The following is a 25,010-nucleotide window of genomic DNA, read 5'->3' on the forward strand; positions in this document are numbered from 1 at the left end:
CTAACTATTATACCTAAAAATCATTCACAAAATTTTCATTTCTTCTCTTCATGTCTTTGGACTCTTGTATGTTCTCAGAGAACACAACAATTGTTTCCAGTTGGAAACTGGGACTGCCATTTGGTCATTTTGGTCTCATCGTGCTATAGAGCAAATAGACAAAGAAGGTTTAAGTGCAGGCTGTTATAATTGGTTCTGATTAGCAAGAGGAAATTTGGTTGCTACAACACACAGAGGTGGAAAGGGAGGAGTATATCTGGGGCCCAGAGGATTTTGTGAGACGCCTCCTGATATTTCTATGTCAATTAATAAAATTAATAGAAAAGAATAACAATTTAATTGAGGTAGACTGACTAGGGACTTTGATCCTCCAAGAATAAAAGTTTAGAGTATTGTGGTAAAATGTCCTAGCTAGCTAAAGTGCTGACTGAGTGAAAAGAGAACACAGAAAGGGTAGTGGGACAGGAAGTTATAGATATCAACTTCAGCCTTATGACATGTTACAGAAACAATTATAGTGGCCATGTATTATTTTATTTCTTGTTTGTCTTGGTAGCCAGCTTCCAAGATAGTCCCAGTGATTCCTGCCACCTGGTATTTCCATTCTGTCTCTCTCTGTCCTCCTTCTCCTTTCTCTCTCTCTCTCTCTCTCTCTCTCTCTCTCTCTCTCTCTCTCTCTCTCTCTCTCTCTCACCACTTGCTCTGGCAGAAGCCAGATACTAGGTCATGAATAGTCCTAAGGAAAAACCTACATGGCAAGAAACTAAGCACTCCAGACAACAACCATGTGCATGAGCTTGGAAATGAATCCTTCAGCTCCAGTCCAGCCTTCAGATGTGGATTAGTCCATTCTCACACTGCTATAAAGAATTACCTGAGACTGAGTAATTTATGAAGAAAAGAGCTCGAGTTGACTCATGATTCTGCAGGCTGTACATTCCATGCATCCTCCTGCATGCCTGGGAGACTTCAGCAAATTTGCAATCATTGTGGAAGGGGAAGGGGAAGGGGAAAGGGAAGGAAGAAAGCACATTTTACCATGACGGAGCAGGAGACAGAGAGGGAAGAGGGAAGTGCTACACCCTTTTAAAGAATCAGATCTTGTGAGAACTCACTCACTATCATGAGAACAGCAAGGGGAAATTCTGCCCCCATGATCCAAGAACTTCCCACCAGGTACATCTTCCAACACTGGAAATTCCAATTCAACATGAAATTTGGGTGTGGGTACATAGGGCCAAACCGTCTCAAGATGACTGCAGCCTTGGCCAACATCTTACTGCAATTTTATGAGAAGCCCTGAGCCAAAACTATCATTAAGCCACTTCTTGATTCTTGATTCTCAGGAACTGGTGAAGCATAATGTTTTTTCATTTTAAGCTCCTACATCTTGGGGTAATTTGTTATACAGGAGTAGGTAAATAATGCACTTATCATATTCACATATATACATATTAGCTAATCTCCTTTCTTTTCATTATAATTTTATATTATGAGTGCTGTGGTGGTTTCCTTAATAATTTGGACTCTTGGGTACAGAATAATCAGATGAGATTGTACCTGAACAAGAGATGAATAATGTGATTGGTGGATCTTTGTATCTCAGCTTGTTTTTAAGAGAGGATAAGACCATCTTCACTTGTACAAGGCTTAATTGCATCATACTAGGTGGAAGCATAAAGAGGGTGTTATTGCTGCCTGGAAGCTTAAATGTGGCTAAAGGCAGTGATATTGACTAGCCAAGTGGTTGGGCTGGGCTGGTTATTTTTCTGTTTGGTCTTAGCTCCCACACATTTCAATTCTTTGATCAGTGCTGCTGGGCTTGGGTACTGAAAACTACATTTCCCAGATGCCTTTGCCAGCTGGCATCCTATTTGTTCTGCCAATGGGAGGCATTGGGAGGAGACCAGTAAATAAAACCTGCATGGTCCTTGCTCTGACAGTAGTGACAGTTGCCAGCAATGAAGGCAGTGCAAGAAGGGGTAGGCTGCTGTGACTCCAGCAGCCTAGGAAGTGCACCACCTCTCTGGTGACTCTGCTACCTTGGTGACCACACTTTGATTCTAACGTTGTCAGAAAGAATAGCCTCTCAGCATTTCCAGTGCTGGCAAGCTGCAGAGCTACCCACAGCACAAAAATCAAGTGCAACACATAGGTTCTAGTTAGGGGTATTAGCAACTTTCTGACCTTTTAGTCTCATTTCTCTCCCTTTTTAAAAAAAATCTCTCTAGCATCCCCTACTTCTCCTATTTGTTCTTCAGCCTTCCTAATGTCTTTATAAGTCATTCACTGTATTATATCTCTTCTAGTTTAAATCCTTCAAGTGGTTTATATTTTCCTAACAGTAATAAGACTGACAGATACTCAGGCTTCATGAAGATGCATTTTGGGAAACGACAAGCTTAAATATTCCTCAAAAGTTCCTCTTTATCTCTAAATATTTCAGAAATACATAAAACTATAGTATTTGCCTTCATTTTTCTCTAGAAGCCTGTGTATATGATCAAAGTTTTTTTAACATCTGGAAACTAGTACAGTGCTAACACTTCTAGTAAGAACCAGTGCAAAGCAATCCATGATCCAGAAACTAGTAATATGAAACATTTAACTCAGTACTTAAATATTCAACTACAAAGTAAAATGTTCTCATGCTGAGATACATTTAGCTTCAATATAATTATTTGCTTGTTTTACTGAAAACTCATGTCCTCGTGGCATGTTGTGTATTAACATAGTGTTTATAGACACTTTCAAATATTGATTTTTTTTCCTTTTTTTCGATTATATGGTTTTTCGTGTACTTCTAATATATTAAATAAAGGAGGAAGTTGAGAATGAAAACATTGATACAGAGACGCTTATTAATTGATATTGATAAATGCTAATTGCTCCCTATCTGATCTGGCTTCTGGCAATCTCCAACTCCACCCCTACTACTATCTGTGGTTCTGCAGCCACACTGGCCTTTTTGCTAGTCCTCAAGTGCACTAATCTGTTCCCATCTCAGGAACTGTTCCCTCTCCCTGGAATGCTCCTCCCCGTATCTCTCTGCCTCACTACCTCACATCATTACTGTATTTGCTAAAATATTAACTATAACGAGAGCCTTTTCCTCTCCCCATATCCTGGCAGTCCAGATTGCCGACCCACGTAGTCCCTCTCCACTGGGCCTACTTTGCTTTTCCTCTCAGCACTTTTGTCTCCCTGAAATCATGTTCTGTAAATATATGCTTATTCTTTTACTCTCTCTCTCACTGAGTGTAAGTTCTGTCAGGCCTAGAAAACTGTCTTTGTTCATCACCTTATATGTTGTGCCTGGAACAGTGGGTGGTTGGCATTTACATAGTCACTGTAAACATTTATTAAATCAATGTTTTGGTTCATACGTTTTCACTATCATGCATGTTTCATATTTTTACCACTGCCAATTTTGGAGATTTAACATGCACTTTCAGCATTATATGTTTTAAGCAATATAGAGTGTGATGATTAATAGTATGTGTCAACTTGACTGGGCCATGGGGTACCTAGGTATTTGACCAAATGTTTTATGAGTGCTTTTGTGAGGATGTATTTGGATGAGTTTAATATTTAAATCAATAGACTGAGTAAAGCAGATGATCCTCCCTGATGTGGGTAGGCTTCATCCAATCAGTTGACAGCCTTAATGGAACAAAAAGACTGATCTTCCCTCTAATAAGAAGGAATTCCTCCTGCCTGACTGCCTCCTAGCTGGAGACACTAGTTTCTTCCAATAAAAACATTGGCTCTTCCTGGATCTTGAGCCTGCCCACTTTTGGCCTGAACTTATACCATCGGCTGTCTTGATTCTCGGGCCTTTGAATTTGAACTAGAATACACCATTAGTATTCCTGGGTCTCCAGGTTGCCAATTGCAGGTCTTAGGATTTGTCAGCCTCCATAATTGCATGATCCAATTCCTTATAAGAAATACCTTGATTGATACATAGATAGATAGATAGATAAATAGATAGATAGATGATAGATAATAGATAGATACATAGATATTAGTTAGGTAGACAGACAGACAGACACATTCTATTGGGTTCTGTTTTTCTGGAAGTCTTGACTAATACACAGATGTTATCTAATTTTTCTATAAATTTCACATACATTAAGCACTTTTTATGTCAACTATCTCGCAGGTAAGTGCTGTTGGTCAAAATTTTCATGACAATGTTCATGAGTGGTGTGGTTCTAGTTGCCACTACTTTGAGACACATACCTCAAGGATGCTATGAATCTTGGCTCATTACTTTCATTCAAATGTGTGTTTTGCGGTCAACATACTCAAGTTAAACTTAACAGGATTTCAATACAACTTTGCAATAAAAGTACCTTCTATCATGCAGTCACATTTGATAAAGAGATTATGGCTCAATAAGGCGAATGAATACTGCCACCACCTAGAGTGCCCTAAATGATACACAGTGTGTATCACTGTGTGTAGCACCCCATAATTAAACTGTTTTCTAAAATGAGTTAATTTTGCTTTATTAAGTTCGTTTTAATAAAGAATATATGTGCCTCTCACTTTTGAGTTCCTTAAGTCAGGTTCTTTTCCCCCCACTCAGAGGTTTCTACATATTCTATACATTTTAAATTTCAAAGCATTTTAAATGATGTTTATGCTAGAGGAGTTCTGCTTTTATAATATTGAGAAATTGACACGTGAAATACAAGAATCAATTTTGTGGTTTGTACTGTTTTCCTATATGAGTCTAAAATATGTATTTTCTTCTCTATGCTAATTAGATGTTAACTGGAATATAAGAGAATAAATTTACAACTCAAGTCTCCTTCCATTGCCTTATATTTTGTTTGCATAGTTTTGTTGATTTTAAGTCAGAATTTCCAAAAAGGAGAGAGAAGCCCGACAAAGAATCCCTTAGTCATACATCAATTAAAAGTTATTTTTGTTCTGCCTTCATCCTTTTCCCTCGGCAGACATCACTATCTTGCTTATATCTATCCTCTTGAGGTAAGAGAGACCAGCCTAAGCCCTCTTCGCATCATCAGTGTCTACTTGCACATAGGAGGTACTCAACATGTTTATGATAGTAGTACTTTTTGTTTAAGGAATAAAACAATTTACATTTGTCAATGCCCTATAAAAATGAAATCATGCAAATATTGGGATGGATTTGACTTGTATGTCCCAAATTATTCTATTTTGGATAATAGTTCTTGTTTCATACTTGTGGGTTTCAGTAGGTTTTGTTTGTGTTTTGCTGAGAAGGCACACAGCCCTCCCCCTCCTACTTTGCCCTAGATACCTGGATGCTTGTATTGTACACTGATGTTTTTACCTCACTTGCAGGGATTGAGCCTACTTGCCAGTGTGCAGCTCATTCACATGAATCCCCTGTAGAAAAATAAAAAGCAGATTCTTCTGTTTTCTGACCATTTTTTGAGACAAGCTTAGGCATTCCCCCATCCTTTTCAATTGGATTGGCTACTTTCATTAATCTTGAACTAGCATTATATATAACATACAATTTCCATGATCTCAAAGGTAGTTTGTCCCATGCCGTGGCCTCCATCCACTCTTCATTAAGTGAGTGTGTGAGCCAATGAAAACCTGTGATCCTTCCTAAAGTCGATTCAGTGGAGTCGTCAGCTTGAATGGGTGGATATTCTCTGATCTTACAATTTAGGGAGAAAACAATATGAATTTTTAAAAGATTTATTAGGTTGAAAACTGAATGGAGAATATAACTTTTATCATTGTGAAATTTCTGATTAATATCAAAAGAATTTTGTGCTAGGTACTGTAACAAATTAAAGATCAAGGAGCAGAAACATGAGGGCAGGGACCCTTTAAAAATCTATGAAAATTACAGAAAAAAATCACATGAAGAGAGAGCCATCCAAAACATACTAATACGATTATGACTAATTTTAGTGAAGTCACATTGGAAATGATGACGGAATATTTTTTAATTATCTGGTCAACTTAGATGAGCAGACGTTAAATAATCCAGAAAAAAATGCCCACTTCAGCATTTTAAATTTCAGGCTGCAGTCTCCCAGGGAAAGCCCTAGAAATTTCATCACTAACAATTTTAATATACACAAAGAAATGGTCAGATGTTACATAATAAAAAAATTCTAAAATTACAAAGAAATTGTTTGTAAGAAAAAGGTTTTAATGAACTTTTTAAAAGTTTCCCAAAAAGTCAGTTCTTTTTAAAAGTTGTCCTTTCAAAATAAGTATATCATGAGAAAAATAAACTCACCCTAAAATAAATCACAATAGCACACTGTTTAGTAAATTTATTTGTTCTTGTCTGGTCATAAAAGTTCTCCCTCACATCCTATCTACAGAAAAGGCAGTGCTTGGGCAGGAGACTGTGATATGTGACTTGCTGGAAAGAACCATCTAAATTGGGCAGTGCGTTCAGGAGTTTATACAAGGGATTCTGAGACTTTCTCTCTGAAAAGGAGTTGGGGCAGACCCTCTGTAAAACTCAGATGTATGTTTCTAATTATGTTGGACAACATGCTTTTAGAAATATACTGATTAAGTAAAGGTTACTTTTCCTTGTTTATAAATCTTGATTCTGCCAGGTGCCGGGTAGTTGGTGACTGTGTGTAGAAATTATATGAATTTATGAGCATTTATTTGTTTAATCTTTAAAAAAGTCAAGCTCAAATTTCTGTAGCACATCTGCTAGTTCAAACTTAAACAGTGAAAAAAAATTATGAGAATTGTTTTTGTTTACAAGCATTTATTCATTTAAAATTTTAGAAAGTAGAACTATGGTTGAACTTTGAATTAGAATTCTGAAAACACACACACACACACACACACACACACACACAGAAAAAAAGGCTAATGAAATATTAAAGAGACATTCAAGGAGCAGCAGGACGAGAATGAACCTATATGTTTCTTTCACAGAGAACCGTAAGAAACAGAAGAAACGCTGGAAACAGCAAGAGTAATCATAAAGAGCAACCAGATTTGAATAACTAACTGTAATAAATGTAGGATAACATAAAAGAAATTCATTATCCAACCATGTGCTCAGCAATCCAAGCATGAAACGTCAGTTACAGTATCTGTAATACTGATGAAAATTGTTTTGAGTCATAACTGTCTTAGAGAACTCAGGTTTTATTAGTTTTGGTTTTAATTCAGTAGTATAAGAAATTTAATTTTGGGAGTTTTGTGATTATAAAAATTTAATTACCCTTATAATGTTAGTTGTTTAGGGGACTGGACCTCCTTCTATTTAATAAAATACCATCTTCTCCCACTGGATGGCAACAGTGGCTCAAAAATCAAAGGAGTTTTGCAAACTGCCTTACCATGTTGAAGATCTCAATTAAAGGACAAGTGAAGCAACAAATATATGAACAGATAACTACAAAACCACAATAATCTAGTTGTGTACCCCATGAGAGAAAGTGTGCAAATTCATGAAACTGTACAGTATGTAGAAATGAGAATTTTCTTTAAAAAGTTACTGGGTTTTGTTTTATGATCTATTGACAATATTGATTATAGTTTTAAATTAGAATAAAAATACCATTGTAAATGATATCATAATCCCAAGTGGATTAAGTGCCGTCAGACATACCAATGAGCTACATGGACGTGTCAAGGCATCATTTTTCTCTAGACCAGATTTTAAAAGTAACAGTTTGTCTTGAACTACTTTAAAGTGGGACTAATGTCTTAACTATCTTATTATCCTACATACCCAAAACATTGGCTGGTACCTACGGATATTTATTGAACAGAAACAAACCAAAGATATACTCAATCTTATGAGGATCATAAGATTTTGTAAAATTCCCTTCCAGTCATCCCTGGCTTTCCAACTTTGCAATTGTTGCAAAGGAATGTCAGCATTTATTTACCCACTCAACAGGATAATTGGGGGCTTACCATCTATCAGTCACTTGTTAGGTGCAGAGACTTTAAATTCAAATAATGCCAGGTTCCTGCCCTCAGGAAATTGGCACTTTGATGGAGTAGAACTTGTAAACAAATAATTTTAGGAGACTCAGAAATATTTACAGATATATAGCTATACATACTGCTGTTAGAGAAGAAAAAAGGGGCAAGAAATTCCAATAAGGGACAGATCTTAGTCTTCAAAAAGAAGTAACACTGAGGTGTTTTGCAAACTGTTCACCTACTAGTCAAAATAGATGAGTCTCTCATCAGTCAGCAACATAAAGTATCAGTACCGTTGCACTCACAAGGAAAATACTTGAATTAGAAGTCTTGGAGCTCCTGTTAAAATTCAGGCTAATAAAAATGAGATTCAGTGAAGAGATTCTAAGTGTGTGTAAGACATGATCTATTTACACATTTAGAAAATGGAACAGGTCTAGGCTCAGTGTTTCTGCTTCCCTACACCCCTCCAAATCTTGGTCAAGAGCTGCATAAGAGTGCCCCTCATCCCACAGGGTCATGAAGAAGAGTCCTACCTGAAACTCTTCTCCCCAGCGTCCCTCTGCTTCTAATCCTTCTCTATTCTTCTCCTTAGTCTAGGCTTCTGCTGAAGAGCCCTTAACAGAGATCAGTATCCTGTGATCCTGCACATCCACGAGACATCTGCGGCTCTAACATCCCTTGGAAAGGGTTTACATAGGATTGAATGGAGGGAGAGTTACTATTGTTTTTACTTCTTCTCTAAGCCACATTTGCTCTCTCACACACCAGATTTTAGTGGCTTGACTTCTGTGAACACAATTTTCTGTCAGACACTTATTTTGTTGATTTAGTTCTGTTGGTAAACATTGGAGCACAGTCTCATAGTCATCCCTCCGCAGCTAGAACTGTCAGCTACTAGGAGCTAAAAATAAGAGGGACTCCTAGGCATTTAAACAAATATTGCCATTTAACACAATCTCTTTCTTTCTTCTAAGAATTCAAAACATAAGATCGGGGCATTTTTTTTTTTCACATAGTTAAGTATAAACTAGCTAAAAATGGTGCCATGTTTTAATATCTGTAACCTAGAATTCTTATCAAAGCAAAAATATTTTCACTTCTTATACCCCCATTGTGGTAAACCTTGCTTAAGCAGATTAATTCATAGATATGTGAGTACTTAATTTTAAACGTGAATCTCCCTAAGGAAAAACATATTTTCACTAGCTGATAAAATTCTCTCATCTCCTCAGTTACTTTGCTGTCTCCAATGTAAGTCCTTTCTAGAAAAAATGGGATAACAGCTGGCATTATTTGGTCTCCGTTATGTGCATGATAAGCAATTTACACACATTCTCCTCTTTAGGCCTTATAAGAAACATATGTCACTCTTAGGAAGACATATTATCTCCATTTTCCTCAAAAGACAACAGACTTGGGGGATTAAGTAATATTTCAAAGACGACATAGAAAAGTGTCAATGCTGGAATTTGAGCTATGGTCAATCTGACTTTAAAGCTCTGCTTCTAGATTTGTAAAATTTAGTCTATCCTTGACACATGCAGTTAATAGAACACTTTTCCTCTAGCACTGGCAGAGGAAGGGATTAGAATAATGAGGTAACTTTCTACAATATGTAAAACCATGTATACCCAACATCACATCAACAATCATGCAATTAAAAATGTGGTTTAATCATATCTGTAGGTATGTTTTGGCATAGGTGAGACTCATACTTCAAAAGCAACAATAAAAATGAGTTAATATTTAGATTATAAATTCTGGCACACACACCGTATCTTCTTTAACATTCATTGAATTTATTGAAATAAAACCAGTCATGTAAAATTACTTAATGATGACCTTACGGAATGTCTTGTAGTTCTCAGTGTATGTTTAGGACTTCCTGGTGTTCTACTCTTACCATAGACCAGGGGATTACAGCCTGTGCCTGGTCCCATCAGGACCCAGCAGGTGGATGTTAGATATTCTCTTACCTTTTAGGTCACTTACCAATCAATAAGTTGAACAATGGCCTATGTTCCTCATATAAGAGAGCAGAACATTCCAGGCTTCTCTTTGTTCAAAAACTTCTCAGTATTGGCCTAGAGGCTTTGACATCTCTGCCTCACTTGGAATTTGTAGTGGCTTGAAGTCATGGCTTTTGGGATGCAAGAACATAACCTTCACCTCAAACATAACCTTCACCTCCAACTTCTAACTCCATTTATATTTCTCAATTATTTGTTTCTGCTGGGCCTTTTGTCTGACATCTTGATTTTGGTGCCAAATTAGTCTTTGTAAGAACCAGTCTAAAAGTAGGCCCTGCTGTTTATTCTAAGTTTTTCTGAAATCCTCTGATTTTCTTCCTAGGTATGTCTGCATAAGTTTAACTATAAGCAGTCCATTTTCAGATCTAAATTTTATTGGTGCTCCTAGTGTGTTATCAGGAGAATGATTTTTGCTGCACATCATAAAATCCTGGATTCCAATAGGCTTAAACAATCCATTATTCCACATAGCAGGACATCCAGAGAAAATGCAGGCTTCAGGTTTGGTTGACGTGGTGATGTCATCAAGGATCCAGGATCATTTCACCTCTTCTCACCCATTCTCAGTTTTGGCTCCATTTTCATGCTGGTAGAAATACAGCTGCAGCAGTTCTAGTTTTCTCATTCTGACACAATATCTAGAAGGGAAGAGATCATCCTGTCCCTGAAGTCTCTCTTTGAGCCAAGGAAATGTTTCCTGAAGGTCCCTGCAGACTTCCTCTCATGTCTCATTGGTCATATGCCCATGCTTCAACTACTCACTGGCAAGAGGGATGGATCTGCAATGATGGCTTCATGTCAGTCACCTGGGTAGAGTGAATGTTGGGGAATCAGTCACAATATTCACATGTAGTGAATTTATTCTGAATTTATTATAAATAGTGATGATGGTGGCGTACTATCTGGTTGTATGCATAGTGCCATGACATTAGTCTGTTGAAAACAAAGAAATATTTTACCTGGTATAATATGTTCCAGATTCTTGGGTGCAGAACTACAAAGTATATTTGATGCAATGTTCCTGTTATATTTACAAGACCTACTACATGCTGGAGTTCTCTGATACAATGCTAATAAATTTATCCAAAGCTAAAATTTGAATGGATTGTATTATCTACTTTATCCTTATGGAATAAGAATGCCTCTTTTCAATGTTGGTTGTAATATAGGAATGTTAAGTGATGCCTTTCACTGTTGCTTAATTTTAGCAGAGGCCCCAGGGGCTGAAAAAGAAAAATCAGAGAAATCAGTCTGGCTATGCAGGATATGTTAAAACACTGTGATTCTGGGTTTGCCAGCATTGATAGATCACCCACCTCCATATCACCAAAAATAAGAAAGTTAAAGGCACCAGTAGGTTAGTTTGCTGAAGGTTCTCACTGAGTGTGTGTTCCCTTCCCTTTCTATGGGTGAGTAGAGATGGGCATACTGCAAGAGAGGGAAGCTGCAAGAGCACCACTCACAGAACTTGGCATATGCCCATAAGTATTTGGAGGAGGTAGTGACTGGTACTTGATGCCCATCTGAAAATGTCTAATGGGAAAGGACTTGCCAACCACTCTGAAGGGCAGAGCAAGGAGAGCTTACTACAGTCAGAGGAAGCTGCTTTCTACCGAAAGCAAGGACAAGGTATATTTCCCATGATGACCAAAACCCACAGGAGGATGGTGGTCATGAGTCTTCTTAACAGTGATCTGAGTAGGAAGAAAACAGTAGGAAAAAATTAGAGTGTGGTGGAAGCTGAAGAAAGAATGGCCAGCAATTACAAACATTTATTAGATATCAAGTGCCCATTGGATTTGGTGTGAAGTTCATTGGTACCTTTGGTGGTGAAGGAGCAAGGCAGGCTGTAGCAGATTGCATTTTCACAGTGGTCAGTTGTAAGTCTAGTGAAAAGGAATCAAGGGAATTGCCATCTGTACTCATTATTTGTTGCTTCATAACAAGATCCTCCTCACCCTCAAAACCTAACAGCTTAACAGAGCACACATTCATTATTTCACAGTGCATGTGGGTCAGGAAGTTAGCACAATTTATCTGGATCCTCTGCTGTAAGGCTTCTCAGAAGGCAACAGTCAAGGTGCCAATCAAAAGTGGAGTCTCATCCGAACACTTGACTAGGAAGGAGCTGCTTTCAGGGACATGGGATCCTTGGCAGAATTTAGTTTCCACAGGACTGTTGGACCGAGGGCCTCGGTTCCTAGCCAGCTGTTGGCAAGAGTCTACCATCAGTTCCTTGCCACATGGCCCCCTCTATTATGGTGACATATTAATTTCATATTGCTGAATAACAAATTACCAGTTTTAGAAACTTGACAGAATCCAGAAGGGCTTGACTAAGTTCTGTGAATCTCATAAAGCTGAAGTCAAGGTATCAGTCATGCTGGGTTCTTTTCTGGAAGATCTGGGGGAAAATGCACTTCCAAGCTCACTTAGGCAGTTAGAAGCATCTGATCCCTTGTGGTTGTAGATCCGGGATCTCTATTTCCTTGCTGACTGCATTCTTCACTATGTGGTCACTTCCATCTACAAAGCCAGCAAAGGGGTGTTGAATCCTCATCCTTTAAATCTCTTACTTCCCTTATTGCCACCAGCCAAAGAAAACTATTTGTTTTGAAGGACTTGTGTGATTAGAATAAGCACACCCAAATAGTCTCCTATCTTAAGGTCAACTGTACCATGTAACATAACGTAACCATGGGAGTGATATCTTATCAGGTCCATAGGCTCTGGGGATTTGAGTACAACATCTTGGGGTAGGGCAGGTGAGAAATTCTGCCTACCGCAGGAAGTTTGATTTATCAAAGTGTGGTGGCTGAGAAAGAAATGCAGCCTCCCAGCAAGATGCACAAGTGGTCAGCAAAGTCAGAGTGGTGTGTAACCTATTTGTGGAAGTGGCATCCATTACCTTTGCCATATTCTATTGGTAGAAGCAAATCGCAAGACCTTGCTCAAGGTATGGGGCCTCCACTAGGGTATGCATAGCAGGCAGTGGTGGTCGCTGGGGTCCATCTCACCATGCCCTGCTTGCCATACCTTCCAATGTTTCTATTTTCTCCCAGGAGTAGGAGGCCTAGAGCGAGTAGGAGTTGCTATGGAAAAAAGTTTTGGGTCAAGTGGGGAAGTGTCCAAATAGAGTTGAGAACAAGGAAACACACAAATTAGGGAAACACAGAATTATTGCTGGATAGTACGGGATAATCCCTTAAGGTAAAAGGTTAGGAATTTAGCTATTAAAAGACTCACAAAATGCTTCTAGTTTTCAAAATTCCCAGTCTAATTTGTGTGGCATATATAGATACTACATGGCATTTCTACATTAATAAATGGTCCAAAGCACTTTGACTAGATGTACCATTCTTTGTGAGACTATCAGATGGGCAGCCATGGCCCCAAGGAGATTTTCTACCCCAAATCCCACAAATTCCCACTCACATACATATTTATTTTAGGTGACAATAACCAAAAAGTTGGTCAATATAATGATATAGTTAAAATGTAAAATTATTGTTAAGTTAGGCAAAGCCTAACTGATTTCAAAGCTTCTTCAGGATTCTCCAACTTTGCACAGTTTGAGCAACTGTGCAGTGAATCAAACTACTGACAGGAACTAGCATATAATAAGCAACTACAAAGTCTGCAGTGGTGTAACTCAGGCATAATACTGGGCAGCACAATATTGTTCTGACCTTAAACAAATTACTTAACCTCTCTAAGCCTTCATTTTTTTAATCTTCAAAAATTAGAGCAATAATGTATCTTTCAGTGTATTAAATGAAACAACACAAGTAATTAAAACAGTGTAAGGAATACATGGTATTATTGATCTGAAATGAATTTTTCTATTTCGTTGTTTAATTTACTCCAAAAAGAATTATTAGTCCAAATGTTGCCATTCCAACCTAAATTGCTGTAAAATCAAGTAAATTTCTAAGGTCTATTCTAAGATGCTACAAAAACTTAAAGCAACATTTTATATTTCCTTTTTTCTCATTGGGAGGGGAGTCTAAAAACAATGCAATCCCCTTTTCAGTAATAGACACTTTATCCTAATTTTATATTTGTTCAAAAGAGTAATTTGCGATCACTTATTGTGTTCTAATGTTGGCAAAGAACCCTATTATTTCTCTAATGGAATTGACCTATAAATTGTCATACTTCAAAAGCCTTAGTAAATAAATATTAAGCAGAGGATCTCACAAAAACTGTGACTGAAAAATGTACATATGAGTTCAACCAAGAAAGAAATGAGTATAATCACAATGCCACTCAATTTTAATATTGGAGAACAAAGAGGGTAAATAGCTAATTTATGACAAATGAGAATTTACTCATTGCCAAAATACAATGGATCATTTGTTGCAGACTCAAAAAGGTAAGATAGTAATGGAATTTCATAATATTGGCTTTTCCAGTAGGCTTTTTGTTGTTGTTGTTCATATAAAACTTGAATTTTTCAACTTAATTAAACTGGAATTTAGAAAGTACTGAAGTATATTTTAGCTTATTATCAGCTGTTTTTCATAAATTAACCCATCATTGACAATCAAGGAATATATGCATATAGATACTACTGTCATTCTTATATCACATAGCGCTTCTCTGAAGCTCTATTCGTTTTCTTATTTTTCTTTTTTCTTTAGATTGTATGATCTCTGTTGATCTATCTTCAGTTTCACTGATTTTTTTTTCATTTTATTGTACTTTTCAACTTTAGAACTTTCATTTGGTTATTTTAATAATTTCTTTATTTTTACTGCTATTTTCTATTTGATGAGACCTTGTCATCGTGTGCTCCTTTAATTCTTTTGACATGGTTTGCATTAGTTCTTTAAACTTTGTAATAGTTGCTTTGAAGTCTTTGTAAGTTCAACATCTTGACTTTTTCAAAAGCAATTTCTATTGCCCGCTTTTTTATCTTGAGTGTAGGTCACACTTTCTTAGTTCTTTGAATGCCATGTAATATTTATTGAAAAAAATGATTTTTTAGGTAATACTTTATCTAGGCACTTTTTACTCCCTGAGCTATCATTTAATTTTAAATCCTATAAATATTTTACAAAATAATTCAAATGATAAATGTTAATGACTAACCCAATTTATAAAATTTTGAAATCCTCTTGTTTTCTAGTATATTCTTAGATATAGCACAGTGTCAAATACATAATAGGAACTAAATAATATTTGTGAATACATAAATTTTATGCAATGGATAGAAGGTAGAAAAGGCTGTGGCATAGCTGGTGGTGGCAAGCAAAGCTAGAGGACTTCAGTAAGATTCCCACCAAGGTAGCCAACTGGTTTCCTTGATATGGCCCTTGCTCCATCACATATTCTCAACACAGTAGCCTTTAACAACTTTAACAAAGACATCTTTAACAAAGACCATCGGTCACTTTTCTGCTCAGAATCCTCCAGTGGTTTCCCATCATCCTCAGAGTGCAAGGCTCCCATTGCATCTCTGCCTTATCTCCTGCTACTCTTCCCACCTCAGTCTATTCTGCCACCCTGGCCTCCTTTCAAGGTATTCTCCCTGCCTCTCTCATTTGCATCTTAGATTATGTCTGCTTAGAATGCTCTTCCCTACTAAATTCATATTATTCTTTCTCCTATGTCCCTCCAATCTTTCCTCAGATGTCACTTTATCCACCAAGATTTCTTAGCCTCTCCTTCCTGTTGTGTTTTTTTCCTTGGGATTTATCATTATCTAATTACTACATAAGTTACTTTTCTATCTCTCTTATTTTCCTTATCCTCTACTAGAATGTGAGTTCTGTGAAGGGCTTTGCTTCTTTTGTTCCTGTTATATCCCCGTTTCATTGAAGAGTATCTGACACATAGTTGACAATTCAAAAATATGTGTAAAATGCATAAACAAATGTGGCAGTATGAATGGCTAATAAATAATGCTTCATTCATTCTACTAGTATGTATTGAGTACCAATGATATGCCAGGAACTCTTTTTGGCACTGAAGATACATTGGAAACGCAGACACATGAAATCCCCCTCCTCATGTAGCTGCAGGGAACAACTAAAGGAAGAATATAATTTTTGTTGTTTAAATATATTATGAAGAAACCTATGGCAGAGTAAAATGTAAAAAATATGAGCAGATAAACACTGATGACAAAGAGATTAGTTTAGGGAATATCTCGGTATGGAGGTGACATTTGATGATGACGATGATGATAATGGGAATTAATGATAGTGAAGAAGATGATAATGATCACTGTAACAATGAGGAGGAAGACAGTGATAATAGAGGTGGCCAAAAATTAAGCAGGAGGTTTTGGTCACTAGATGTAGTTTTGTAAAATTTTCACCGTGTAGTGCTGATTCCCAAGAACAAATTGTCTGTTGTATCTAATTTGTTAAATGCTTAAATGAAAGATTGTGTCAAAATGTGAGAATAGCATCATTAGTACCCTTCCTGATTCTGTTACATCTTGTTCTTTCCCAAATTGCTTGTTTACTATTTTTTAAAAACATCTCGTATACTTTCTAGGAAGGATCACAACGTATTTTAAATTAGACCATAACCATGACTACTCCTTATTGAATAGAAAATTACATAATACTCAAGAGACGTCAACAATAAGTTTTCATTTTAATGAAGACTTTGACCTAAAGTAAATTAGACATGTCTAATCTCATTTCAAAAATCAATTAAATCTTCCAGCAGGAGACCAGCCAAAGAAGTTCCAATAAATGATTTGCCTGGACAATAACATTACTATTTCTTCATCTGAGTAGTAAGTCATGTTCCTAGCCTCACCACCCTGTCACCACAGCTCCCCCAAAAGACTGTAGTATTGCAAATCCTTTCCAGTATAATCCTGACACTTCCAGGCATAGAGCAGAGTGTATATATCTGAAGTCAGCAATCCTCTTACATTATGTCTCAATAGTAACATAACTTTTTATTCTATTGTAATTCATTATATACATATATATATATAATGTTAGCCACCAATATTTTTATTTATTTTATTTTTATTTTTATATATTTATTTTGAGACAGAGTCTTCTCTGTTGCCCAGGTAGGAGTGCAGTGGTACAATAACAGTTCACTGTATCCTTAACCCCCATATAAAAGAATTTTGTTTTCTATTCACTTTTATATGTCTAGATATCTGGAGATAACAGGTACATGATCAAAAAATAATTAAGCAGCAGGACAGTCGCCAGGTGGCAAGAGATTATTTCAATGATTTAAGAACAAAATATGTGAACTTGGCAAATACTGCACAGCTAATGCAAAAGAAAAGATATGAAGTGAAAGTGGTATCCTTCTTAAAATGCAAACTATAAAATACATCCCAATGTATTCCTATTTGTTTATTATAATCTAATATCTTTAAATTTTAATCTTTGTACTCTCCTTTTCCATACCATCTTAAAAGTTACCTCTTCCATCAACAGTCAGAAGCATGCAATTGCCTCGAAAATTCACATAATTTTTATAGATAACTGCCAAAAGGAGCCAATGTTTGTTTGTTTAAATAAACTTGTATGTATTTATGTAAACATATATGTATAAGTACCCTACTTTTGAAAAGACAAAAATGCTTAAAATTCTATCATCATACATCCTATTTGTCATACAGGTATCGATTGCCAAAACAGAACACTACTAAGCTAGTTATGGGATTTGTATAAAAATAATCTTTAATGTTAGCATTTTTATTACATATATATGCATCTGTAAAAGCAATATATAGTACTGTTTTACCTGCATTTACATTTGGTATAAATTGTATAAACATCACATATATCATGCTGTGAGTTGCTTTTTAAAAAATTCAACATTATGTTTTAAGAATAGCTAGGTTGATATGTTTAGGTAAAGTTTGTTCATTTTTAACTGCTCTGTGGAGTACCCTTATGTGAATATTTCACAATCTAATTTATCCACTCTTTTATTGGTATACATTTAGATTGGTTTCAATTGTTTGTTATTACAAGCACCACTACAATAAACATTATTGTACACTTTTTTATGTAAGTTTATATAAATCATTATAGAATAAATACCTAGATATGGAATTTCTAGGTCACATAAAATGCCTGAATTCATATTTACTAAGTAATATCAAATTTTTATCCAACATTGTTGTACACAATTTACCTTCTCAACAGCACTGTAGGAGACTTTCCATTTCCCTACATCCTTACCAATAGTTGGTATTGTTAGATACTTGGCAACATGAGGATAGAAATTTTGTTTACTATATTTGTGTTTGTTCGTGAGAATAATTTATTCACACATAGATGATTACATTTTAATTCATATTTATTAGTGCGAATAATTATCCCTTTATAAACTTATTGACTTCTGAGGTTTTCTCTCTTATGACTTTCCTGTTCATGCCTTTGCTATTTTTTGACTTGGATTTTTAGTGTTTATTGATTTGTAGAAATGTTTGCCCCTGCGTAGACTAATACATAGTAGTTGTTAGTTGAGAACTGACAAAATCTTGCTAATAACTTCTCCAAGTCCTTGCCTTATTGTTTATAGATATTTTTTTGTGGTGTCTTTATCATGTAGAAGATTTTTAGTTTTGCTGTGGTCAAATTTATCACATTTTATTTTTCAGGGCTTTAGATCTTATATCTGGTTCAATAAATCCTTGATTATGCTGTAAAATACTTGTTTTTCAATTGTTTTCTTAGAAAAGTTTCAAAGTTTTATGTATTATATTATGATCTATCTACCTGGAGTTTATTTTTCTCTAAAGTATGGTTCGAATTTTACTTTGACTCTATGTGGAAAGCTGATTGGCCTTGTACTGTTTATTCAGGAGTCTCTCCTTTCTCCATGTATTTATAATGGCATCTTTGGTAATGCCAAGTTTTTATAATTCCGATTCAAGGTTATTGATTCTCTCCTTTATCAATAACATATGATCTTAAATATTATACTGTTATATTAAGGCTTGATATTGGGTCTTGGTACTCTGTTATTTTTCTTCAAATTTTATTTTTTTATTATTCGACATAAAGAGTAAAAACTCTGGCTGGTCAATTTCAATGAAAATCTTGTCGAGACTTAAATTGAAATTGTAACATATATAGCTGGGTTTTTGGGTAGAAGTACAGGTACTAGTGAGCCTTCTCTTCCATAAATACTTACTTAGGATTTCTTCTATCTTCTTTTTGAAGTACAGGTACTTCTTTACTAGTGAGTCTTCTCTTCCATAAATACTTATTTAGGATTTCTTTTATCTTCTTTTTAAAAACAAAACTCCTAAGCTTTTTTCTTAGAAGTTTACTTACATTTGGTTAGAATTATTCAAAAGGTTCCTGGAGTTTTTCTTGCGATTGTGGAAGTATCTTTAATTCAATAACATTTTATGGTTGCTAAAGTTTTTTTTGGGGGGGATACTAACAAATTTGTGTGTTGATAATTTAATTTGCTGAATTTTAGAATCTTTCTAACATTTATCTGTAAATGTTCTTTGATTTTCTAATCATATTGTCTGCAAGTGACGGTCATTTTGTCTCTTTACTTATGTTTATAATTTCTTGTTTACTTTATTACATTGTCAAGAGCTCACGGACAATGTTGAATAATAGGGGTGACAACAGGCATCCTTGGCTTCTTCCAGATTTTAATGGGAATATTAAAAAAGAATGACCCCTCTTGACCAGAGAGGGAAGTTCAGGTCTTGATTAATTCACATTACTATCTAGCCACATGCCATTCTCAAGGAATTCCTCTTGCAAGAAACAGACTATTCATTAAATTCAGAGCAACAGAAAGTCACCTCGTGAGATAAGACTGATATATCTCTTGCTGACTTCAAATTATCCACATTTCAGTCATTATATTAATGATAATAGCAGAATAAAACAATGTTTCTGCTTTTATACGTTGTATATTCCCATTGCTGTTTTTCAGAAGTATTTATTAGAGGAAAAACTGCCAGAATTTATCATGGTCCTAAGGCATAATATACTACAGCTCTGAAAGCCATAGACAGACTCTATGTTTAGAGTAACTGAGATGTCTCCTCTGTCTGATTTCTATGGATATTATATCATTTGGGGAGCAAAATGGGTCATTATAATTCATTTCACATCCTAATTTTCATGGCTTAAAGTAATTTATCTTCAAGAGTATACAGATTGAGCCATCAAGATCTGCCCAGATAGTGGAATATATAAGTCATGTTCTTTTGTTATTTCATTTTATGAGGAGTTTGTTCACTGCTGCTTCATTCTGTGCCCTGGTTGAACACTGTTATTGCATACAACCCTGAGGTTAATTTTTATTTGCTAACTTATTTTACTTTCTTATTTGTGCAATTGTATTAATGGCAGATTTCTCTTTCAAGACCCTTGGACTCAGGACATTAAGGAGAAAAAAAGGGTAAACCTAGCCAATATTCCTTCCTTCCAATCATCAGAGGCGAGATGGCTGTGATGCTTCCTCTTTGAGGTGGGAAGGCAGTATAACATGAAGCCCGGGACTCAGTGGTAGGCGTGGGATGGCTTTGTGAAATTCCCGATTCTTGGTTGCCCCTTTGATTGAGTTTCCATGTTTCCTGTTGGCTTTAAGGCAGTCTCTAAATTATCATGCCCTTTCCTGTGTTGTCACTTAAACACTGTAGCTTGTTAAGTCCTAGAGGAGATGTGTGGGTTATCCTCCTATTCCTTACCTATAGGAGATACTCAAGTGTGGTCACCGGTCAGGACTCAGGGTCTCTTGTGGAAGCAGTCTGACTAGAGGTGAGAGATGACAAGTCTGTCTTCACTTTTTAGAGCCATGAGTGTTGGGCTCTCCATCTGACATCACCTCCTATCTGCATCCTGAGAAGGGGCTCCCTGTGAGAGCCTGCTTTTCTGTGCTATTTTCTGAAAATACCTTCACTTCCTTCCTTACACTTTCCAAACTTTACTAACAGAGACTTTACAGCATCTGGAAGGTCTCTAATCAATCTGATGTTAGTGTAAGTAACCCCTGAAGTCAATTGTTTTAATAGATAGTGGTTACATTTTCTCTTCTGGAGTGCCCATCTATACTACCTATTGCAACTGCCTTTTGGATCCAAATACGTAAGTGGTATCTCCTCCTTTCCTTAAATACACAGTTAAAAATCTAAGAGGAGATATTCAACCCAGCACTCACTAAAATAATTTTCTAGGGGTGCCTATTCAAAATGTAGCATATCTGACCTTAGCCAAGGAATACTGACAGCAGGTGAATATTATACAGATGTGGGGTAGTTTGCCTCCAAGCCAGCTGTCATCAGTTCCTGTGTTCCTTGTATGGAAATGCCATTCTGCTGTCAAGGAGCAAAGTCTGTTATTTCACCTCTTCAGGTCAGGCTGGCCTGGTGGCTGCTTTGATCAATAGAATACACAATAAGTTACACTATGGTTTGAGTGGGCAGTTCCCACCTGGTTTTCTTGGAATTCTCAGCCTGTAAGATGTTATCTACCACTGGGAAGTCTAACTACCCTGAGGACACCGTGGTTAAGGATGTTCACACTGGCCACATGGAAGGGCTTTGTTGGAGATAGGATTATTCAGTCCAATCTGCTCCAGCCATCCCAGCTCAGGGGCCGACGTCTAAGTGAAGAAGCCTTCAAGCAACTACATTCCCAGCCACCATCAGACTGTAGCTGCATGAGAGACCACAAGGTAGAACTCTCCAGTTGAGTTCCACTAGCCTCCAGGACCACAGGATATCATAGTAAAATAATCATTTTTTAAAGACCCTAGACTCTGGAAATATGCAGCAGCAAGTAGATTTTCTTGCCAGTTTCAATGGTCCACACTGAGAAATATTGTTAAGTTATCAGCCAAAGACACTACATCATTAATGTGTTCAGGCTGTGGATGACTTAAAAACTTCAGCCCTCTTTGCTTCACTGACCAAACCACTTCCAGTTTCTTATCTCTTTAGTCACTATCCAACCTCTTAATATCTTCTAGCTCTTGGCTTGCCATTACAGGAGATACAGCATTGTAGTAGTGTTTGACCTCTATGGTTGGCTGCTTGCCTGATTGTTCAATATGAGCCCAGTCCTGGATTCTCTTCTGGCAAACAAACCAGGTCATGGTTTATGTTTACTTCAGATACCTCTGTCATAGATTTCATTTCCCCTACCAAGAAAGACACCAATTAGAAAAAACATATCATATCCAGAAATCCTGGCAAGCTAATTCAAAAATCTCCCTGACCTGAGGTTCTCATGGAAACTCCTTCGGAATCATCACTCTAATAAGCTCTTCCTACAGTGCATACACTTTGCTACCTTTGTGAAATATCCAGTCTGGAACAGTGCATGACATCAACTTCTAAAAGGCCAGTGTCAGAGTTGTTTTCTACCCTTCCTCTGACTTATGCTAGTGTTTCCAGAACAGGCACAGCATCAAGCAGGTTTTAGGTTCTCCAGCTCAGGTGCCATGGTGAAAATACTGTTCTGTTTCAATTCTGGAGCAGAGGTTGACTTACAAAGGCAAATGGGTCCTCCTTCAGAATTAATTGCATCCCAGAATGAACTGCTGTAGTGCAGCCCAGATGGAGGCCTCCCCACATTCTCTTCAAGAGCCACATTTCTCCTGTGCATGTCTCCATCATAAACAACCAACCAAACAGAACCCGGAGCCTACACATCCATAATGTACAAATAATTCATTTATAAATCACATATGAAATATATACACACAAATGCAACTTTAAACAAATGAAATTATAAATGAATGGAAATTATCATTGTAGAGTAACCCAGGACATCATCTTGCACATCATTCCCGGAGGCTGCTGGTGGAGTACATTCAGGGGAAGCAGGCTCATCCCACTGCCAGGCCCCTATCTGTGCTGCAGCCCCACCCTGCTCTCAGGTCCACTCTGACCTTTGTGTATTGCCTTAGATTAAAAAGAAAACCAAAACCACTTTTTATTATAAAATCTTTCAAAGATATGCAAAAATAAGGCTGGGCACAGTGGCTCACGCCTGTAATCCCAGCATTTTGGGAGGCCGAGGCAGGCGGATCACCTGAGGACAGGAGTTCAAGACCAGCCTGACCAACAGGGAGAAACCACATCTCTACTAAAAATACAAAATTAGCTGGGTGTGGTGGTGCATACCTGTAATCCCAGCTACTCAGGAGGCTGAGGCAGGAGAATCACTTGAACCTGGGAGGCAGAAGTTGCAGTGAGCCGAGATCACGCCATTGCACTCCAGTCTGAGCAAAAAGAGCAAAACTCCATCTCAAAAAAAAAAAAATACAAAAACGAAAAGAGTAGTGCAATGAACTCCCATTTACTCATCATCCCGCTTAAAGGAAAGAATGCTCAAACTACTTTCAACAATACCATCCTTCTCCCCACCTTCTCCATTCTTGTTTTCAGTATTTTATTTTGAACAAAATCATAAACTTCTTTCACAATATTTCACTTTATATCTGTAAGTGATAAAGACTTTTTTTATTGGCATTAAGAGTTTTTATTTAGAATTTGATCCACAATCTATACAAGTTATTTACAAGGCATGAAACTGGAAAACAGCACAAAATACAATTGAGGTGTAAGCTCAGAACACAATATGTCATGTTTCAATAAATATAATTCAAAATTTGTAAACTAGGTGACCAGATACATGAGTCTTATTTTTAGGAAAACCATATGAAATATTTATTTCACGTGAGGTAGAGGACAATTACCACCCCGAATGCACCCAATCTCGTCTGATCTCAGAAGCTAAGCAGGGTCAGGCCTGGTTAGTACTTGGATAAAGATGTTTTAAACCTATTATACCACTATCACATTCACCAAAATTAACGATAATTCCATAATATCCTAAGACATCCATTCAATGTGTAAATGTCCTCAGTTGTCTCATGCATTTTTAGATGTGTTTCTTCAAATCAGAATACAAACAAGATTCACGCATTTTAATTTGCTGATATGCCTCTTAAATATTTTTTAAAATCTATAACCTCTTTCATTTGTTTTGTTTTGGTACTTTCAAGTTCTCCATGGTCTGAATTTTGCTGATTGCATTCCTGTGACATTTTTAAAACCTGTTTCTATCCTTCCTATATGATGTTCTAGAAAGTGATAGTTAAATCTGTAGACTCGATCAGATTAAAGTTAAATTGTTTTGCCCCCATTTTTTTATTCTTCCAAGTCTAGGTCAACTGTACCATATTTCACTGATGGTTCATGTATTAGTTATCTGTGGCTGCATAACAAATTACCACAACAGTAGTGGCTTGGAGCAATGCACACTTAACATGTCACAACATTGGTGAGTCAGAAGTCCAGTCGTGACTCAACTGGATCATCTGCTTAGAAGTCTCACAGGGATATAATCATGGTGCTGGGCAGGGCTGCAGTCTAATTTGAGGCCCACTTCAAAAAAGAAATATCCCCTTCCATGCTCACTCAGGTTGGCAGAATTTCTTCCTTGCATTTCTGTTTCTTGCTGGCTTTGGTTCAAGGCCACTCTCATCTCCTAGAAGCTGTTCAAAGTTCTTTGTCACATGGACACCTCCTAACAAGGCAGCTTGCTTCTTCCAAAGCCATCCAGGAAGACAGAAGACTCCAGCAAAATAGGTGCTATAATCTTAGGGTCATAATCATGTACACATAGTTACATAAATCCTTTACATTTTGCCATATTTTCACTAAATAGAATATTAGTTATATTCTAACTAATAGAATATGGCAAAATTGACAGGATTTATCTAATTATATGTACATGATTATGAACCTGATATTATCTAATATTCTAGTAGCAAGTCACAGGTCACTCCAGGGGAAACAACTATCTATAGGCATGAACATCAAGAGGTAGGGTCATACGGTGCCCACCCTACAGTCTGCCCACCACTCTTTGAGAATACCGAATATAGCACAGCGTAGAATGTTGGTGACTTTAATATGTATTAGATATGCCATTGCTTTGGGCAGTACTGCCACTAGGAATGTTTTACTGGCCACTTCTCTCTTTTTGGCTCTCACTTATGCCTTTCTAAGTAGGTTTTGTGCTATCCACACACTGGGCCTCATCTCCTCTTCCTGGACTGTTT

The 25,010-nt window shown here is 36.8% G+C and overlaps 1 long non-coding RNA gene across 1 annotated transcript in view; it reads left to right on the forward strand.

Annotated features, from left to right (window-relative positions):
* Positions 1-11,057, forward strand: part of LOC114680275 (uncharacterized) — a 48,445-nt gene extending 37,388 nt beyond the window's left edge. Inside the window, exon 5 of the long non-coding RNA XR_013397302.1 lies at positions 8,525-11,057. This is a non-coding gene — a long non-coding RNA (uncharacterized LOC114680275). The remainder of the gene's footprint in view (positions 1-8,524) is intronic.
* Positions 11,058-25,010: the final 13,953 nt, after the last annotated feature.

This window comes from Macaca mulatta, chromosome 8 (assembly GCF_049350105.2).
Source record: "Macaca mulatta isolate MMU2019108-1 chromosome 8, T2T-MMU8v2.0, whole genome shotgun sequence".
Taxonomy (NCBI): Eukaryota; Metazoa; Chordata; class Mammalia; order Primates; family Cercopithecidae; genus Macaca; species Macaca mulatta.